Source organism: Papio anubis, chromosome 7 (assembly GCF_008728515.1).
Source record: "Papio anubis isolate 15944 chromosome 7, Panubis1.0, whole genome shotgun sequence".
NCBI classification, from domain to species: Eukaryota; Metazoa; Chordata; class Mammalia; order Primates; family Cercopithecidae; genus Papio; species Papio anubis.
The window spans coordinates 80,461,761-80,468,089 of NC_044982.1; the positions used below are offsets into that span (position 1 = coordinate 80,461,761).

The 6,329-nt window shown below is 38.2% G+C and overlaps 1 long non-coding RNA gene across 1 annotated transcript; it reads left to right on the forward strand.

Annotated features, from left to right (window-relative positions):
- Positions 1 to 1,526: 1,526 nt before the first annotated feature.
- On the forward strand, positions 1,527 to 3,802 carry LOC110743749. Its single transcript, XR_002523275.2, has 3 exons — positions 1,527 to 1,928; positions 2,680 to 2,745; positions 3,764 to 3,802. It is a non-coding gene; the product is annotated as an uncharacterized LOC110743749 (long non-coding RNA).
- The last annotated feature ends 2,527 nt before the right edge of the window (positions 3,803 to 6,329 follow it).

Genomic DNA, 6,329 nt, shown 5'->3' on the forward strand with positions numbered 1-6,329 from the left:
TTCAACTAGCAGAAGTGACAATTGTTAACAAAGCACAATTTAGTAATTTCCTGGGGATTGACCTGGACAAAGAGAGTTGCCTTGCTGGGAGTTATGCTTCTCCTCCTCAAGAGCAGCCCGAGTTCAATGACTCTGCAAGATGGGGTACCAAACCCTGTCCACCTTGGCTCAATTAAGGAAAATTATAAAGGGCAATTTAAATTTCAGACTTCCATTGTGAGCAGTTTAGATTTTCAGTTGCGAATGTATCTCAGTTCAGTGTTTTCCTCTGCTCAGGCATGCTTCCCTTACTACCTCACAGCTATTGTTCCAAAGATCATTGCCCAAGAAACTTCCTGCATATGCATCTCTGTCTCAGAATCTGTTTCCTGGGTAATGTGACCCAAGACAATTTGGAACAGACAGGTGTGGTCCTAAGAATAGACTAAAAAAATGGGAGTTGAAGGCTGGATTGGCCACAGTTTCACTGGCAATGGGGTACCCATTACTAGTAGTGAGTGAAACTCTTATAATCTTTGGTATGCTACAGTGATGGAATTGTTAAAACTTATACCAGCGATCAACTGGATTGGGATACTGATAAAAGGAATATATTGACAGGGGCAATATCTCAAGCATCTGAGAGATTCTAGGGTAGTAGGCATTAAAAGGACAGTGAGAACCCAGGAATGCTACTTAATACTACCCAAGCATGGGAGAAAGACAATGAAAGGGTAAAGATGATTAATCACCAATTCAAGGCAAAGTGTGAAAGTGGAAGGGACTCTTTGGCAGCCTATTAAGAGATTCTTATCTCCTGCAGCCTGAGGGTAGAAAAAAAAGCTGTGAATTAGGATTCAATTAAAAAAGGTAGAAGTCCAGAGAATGTTGATTTTCAGTATCAGCAAATCTGCTCTGCCCAGGTCAAGGTCCTGGTTGGAAAGGAGTAGGATCTTAAAAATGAGAATATCATGTCTGATGTACTCAAAATCCTTAAAGCCTCAGATATTCCCCAATCTCTGAACTTGCAAAAATGAACAAATTTTCCTTGCTTGGAAGTAATGGAGTAATGTTCAGCTTGCAAGTTAACATGGACTAACCAAGACATAGCCCACCTACGATTCTAGCTTTAGACAAGTAGCTAGGATGAGGTCACAGCATAATCTTACTAGAGAAGTGCTAGACTTGCTAAAAAAGAATAAACTGTAGGACCTAGCCAATATATAACAGCAGGAGCTAGAAGAGTATGCATGAAAGTAATAGCAAAAATGTTAGACATCACCCAAATGCCCATCAGCAGATGAACAGATAAGTAAATATAGTATACTCAGTCAATTGAATACTGCATGGTGTTAAAAAGGAATGATGTACCAATATGTACTACAGAATGCATGACAATTTTGCTGAATGAAATAAATCAGACCAAAAAAATAAAACTGTTTCACTTCAGATATATACATTTCCGGAAAATCTGGTCTGTAGTGACAGTTGATTGGTAATTGCCTGGGGATGTGGGGATGAGAAGATGGGAGGGGAGAGAGGAAGGGATACAGAGGGGCACATGAGATTCTTGTGGGTGATAACTATGTCCATTATCTTGATTTTGATGGTTTTACAGGTGTACACATATAAAAAATTCAAAAAATTTTACACTTTAAATATAGTCAGTTTATCATGTCAGTTATATTTCAGTAAAGCAATTGAAACAAACACACAAACCAACTCAATCTCTCTAATTTTGTAGGTTTTTACTATGTCCTGGTCACAGAAAATGCTACACAGATTAAAAACAAAAGCAAAGACATCTTTACCTGGGAGTGCCTACCCTTACCCAGAGGACACTCACTGGTTCCGCTCCTCTGATCCTTCTCTGTTCTCTCTCTCATTTCTAGGAATTGGAACTTTGGGCCTCTGTATTTCTCTCTTCCAAGTCTGGGAACTCCTGAAAAGTAAGAACCACTTTTTAGACTCATCTGGGTATCTCCTTGACCCCACATAGAATCAGGCCACTGGACTCCTTTTCAACCGTTGTTTTCCCATCTCCACTGAGCTATAGCTCTGAGCTTTCTGATGGCACAAGTGAAAAGCTATTTAGTGTTCTTTCTCTGTGTTCCCCTGTCTAAAAAGGAAGGAGTCCTCTTAATAATACGTGTACACTTGTAGCATGCATTCCCCCATAACATCCCTGTGACACAGTGGGGCTGGATGACTGGGACTCCACTTCGTGGTGAAAGATCATCATAGAGACAAATTCTGCTTTATCAAGACAGTAGGAAAGTTAGCTTGATGTGCACAAGCTAAGCTATATCCTCGGAGCCTTCTTACTTAGTTTTACCTTATCTACTCCTTCATTTGCATTCTTCTATTTGCTCAACCTCCCCAGACACAAAATCTCCTTCTATTTCTCAAGCTAGCCAAATACTACCACCCCTCAAGGCCTTTGAAATTTTTGTTCCCTCTGTTTGAAAGAGTCTGTTTTGGCTAAAGCAAACTATACACACACACACACCCTCGTGAGTAGTAAATTAAATTCTGAATTAACTAATGAAAAGTTAAAAATAATAGTTACAAATAATAAAAGTTAATAAAAAGGTTTAATAAAAAATAAAAAGTGAAAAAAAGTTAAAATCTTGGCAGTGAATGGAGTTCAGATAGATGCAGATGTTCTATATCTCAGCCTAGATTTTTCTTGCCTTCCAGAGTTCTTGCTGGGGACACCCAGATGGCAATGAAACTGTCTATGCAGTATACACTTCATCAAACCTGGTATGGGAAGCTGGCTTCTTTCTAACTACCATCTCTTTATACATAGTCCCATGTCATCATTTCAGAAGCACTTCAACTAAGAACCCCTCAATCTACATTTAAAAGTATGTTTATAAACAGTGAGCTTTCCTGGTTGTTGAACCAGATTAAACATCATCAAAGGCCAGGTGTTTCTGAACAATACCTGGCCAGAGTGTATGGCATTCTGGAACCCCTCTTCTCAGACTATCAAATACTTCTTCTTTAGCCAAGATGCAATTTTTGAAAAAGGTAAAGACAAAGAGTGATACGCAGTAGAGGCTCTCCCAATAGATGATACTCAATAATCATTTTCCAAAGCCCCTCATATTCTATTCCTTTCAGGGCTTATAATCTGTCACTTTTTGGGATTCATTTCACCTGATTCTGTGTGTATGTATGTGGGTGTGTATGTGCATGTGTGTTGTGTGTGCGCATGCGTGTTGTATGTAGTAGTTTCCACATATATGGAGATGACTATAGACTGTGCATGAAGAGTTGAAGAAATTTGAGACTCTAGATCCCAAGTCTATGTTTGCCAAAATATATTCCAATTTGTCAACACTCAGCTCACTTTTCTAACAACGAGTCTTAGGTTTTAAATATTTTATGACTAAACTCTATTGCACATTCCTGTTTTCTAAAAGTGTGGCTTTGGAATCAGTCTGGGTTTAACTCATGACAATGCCATGATACCTTGGGAGAGTACCTTACAAATCTATGATCTACTCTGTAAAATGGGATCTCTCCTGTATGGATTAAGATACAATATATAAAACAGACAACAAAGTGCCTGATACATGGAGGTGGTTGTTACTGTATAATTGCTCGTATATTACTATAAAATACAACATCCAAGAATATCAGTCATTGTTCAAACTTATAGTCCTGTCTAATTTCAAACTATACATATTGTACATTCAAAGCATATATACCTGTGTGTGTGTGTGTATAGATATGCACAACATATATTGATACCCATTTTTTTTTTCTTTTTTAGAGACAGGGTCTCACTCTGTCACTCAAGCTGGAGAGCAGTGGTGCAATCATAGCTCACTGCATCCTCAAACTCCTAGGCTCAACTGACCGTCCCAATTCAGCCTCTGGAGTAGCTAGGACTACAGGTATGTGCCACCACATTTGGCTAATTTTTAAAAAACTTTTGGTAGAGATGGGGTCTTGCTATATATCACTCAGGCTGGTCTCAAACTCCTTGTCTCAAGTGATCTTGTTTGTTGCATACCAGCTATGTGACCACAGATAAGTTACTTAACCTCTCTGTCCTTCAGTTTTTTTAATCTGTAAAAGAAAACTAACAATAGTACCTCTAATACAGCTAACATAAGGATTAAACAATGTCTGGCACTTGGCAAAATTATGTAAGTATTGGTTATTATTATAATTACTACTATTTTATCATGTGGTGATGCAGTGAATAGAGAAAATCAAATGAAAACAATAGTAGAGATTAAAGATGTCAGATGTACCTCCTTTATTTAACCTAATTTCTGCAACAGATGCTAGTCTCTTAATCTCAACAGGGAACAGATTTCACAGCCCAGGAGCATAATTACAGAAAATGCTGGCTCCTGTGGTCACAAACTTATACTCAGGGCACACTGAGTAACTGCCAATTCAGACCTCAATGGGTGACTAGGGCATATGGTGATAAAGGATCAGTCAAGAGTATACTGTAATGTTCAATAAATGCCAACGGCTTTGTGAAATTAAAAATAGAGTTTATCATGCTGCTCCATCAATAAGAGGCTACAACATCTAATGTATAACCTGATAAATGTCTCATTTCTTTTTATTTCCTTCTCTTCTTTGAAATTAGGTTGAGTGTATGTTGAGTATTTAACATGTGCCAGACAATGTGCCAGGTAGGGAGGTAAAATTAAAACAGACATATCCCTGCCCTCGGGAACATACAGTCTATTGGTTTTTTTTTTTTTTTTTTTTAATGGAGCTGTCTGCTAAGTGGGTTCTCTTGTAGACTGAACCATGCCAGGACCTCAGACTTCAGTGCACATAAAGCGTGGTCTGTTGTTGATAGCATAGCAACCGTTTTTTCTCTCTGTGCATTCCAATCTCCTGTTCTTGGGCCTGTCCACCTCTGGGAAGTTCCACTCTCTCAAGATTTTCCACCATATGGTGGGATGGAAAAGGAGATTGCATTTCATCAATCACTTTGGTTTTCTTCTGTTAAGGGATTTGGTAGGAACTATTGACTGGAGTGAGATGTAGGAATCATTCATATGCCAATGCTCCATTTTCTTTTTGTCTCCAGGCACATAGGATTGGCTATCTGTGAAAATAAAGCCATAAAGGTCAATAGGTTAATTCTCAGGTTACAGGAACCAATATTCTTTGTTCAGCTAAGACTCTGATTGAACTTTCTTTTGATTTTCGTCTCTTTTTAGAATAGTCAGTTACAGATCATAACTCTGTCTCCACTGGGAGAGAGTGACAGTAAGAAAAAGTTGAAATGCTGACTGGAGTAAGAAGAAATAACCAACTCTGCATTATATGAACACATTTCTGGCTAGGTTATTTAGAGAGTGGACATCTTTAAGTACATTCTGCACCACTGAAATGCAACTCCAATACAGCCTAGAGTTCCTCTGTGGTGAATAAAATCCTCTGAGACATTCTTCCTGTGAAGAATACTGGGCTATTCTTATTGAAGTTACTTTAGGATATCACTGAAATTAGACATAGACAATAGAAGCACAGTATGAGGAGATCCTGGGCACAGAGTATGCAGTTTAGAGAACTCCCTCTGGATGCTTGGACTTTCTACTTTGTTGATGCAACTATGGCCCACTGGGCATTTGAGAACCCAGGTGCAGTCTTTCTGATTCCCTACTTTCTTTGTTATTACATTCCATCCTAGCTTTTGTAGAATGTGGCAATAAATTGTTCTAAATATAGCTTAAATTACATGGGCTTTTCCAGGGTACTTCATGGATTTGTGTGTGTATGTATGATCTAAAATACTTTCTCATAAGTACCAAAAGGTGCCAGAATGAAAATGAAGAAACGGAATGAGGGTCAGATATTTTAATTTCTTTGAACTTCTCTTTCAACAGTGGGATAGATAGATAGATACACACACGTGTGTGTGTGTACTCTTTGTATATAAAGCAGTATTTGAATAGTTTCTTTCACTCTTTCATCACTTCACCACTGAGCCCAATTTGTAGTGAAGGAATATTTCTTAAAAATATATGTGTGTACATATTGTTTACATATAGAGTACACACACACACACACAGAAAAAAGAATCTTTGAAAAGTATTCCAGCACTATAAATTGAGCTCAGAGATGAAGTGACAAAAAGGTGAGAAACTACTCAAGTACTTTGGAGATGGACGCAAACATGATTCATGGGTGCCCACGTTTAGCTCTGTGTACCAAATCTATTTCTGTCCTTTAATCTTTTTGTAGGAACCATCAGTAATCTATGTTAGGATACATACATGAATAAAGAAAACTCCATTAGAATCCCTTTTGAGGTCTCCTCCCCAACCAGGTTAGAGAGTAATGAAGCCAGTAGACTGAGA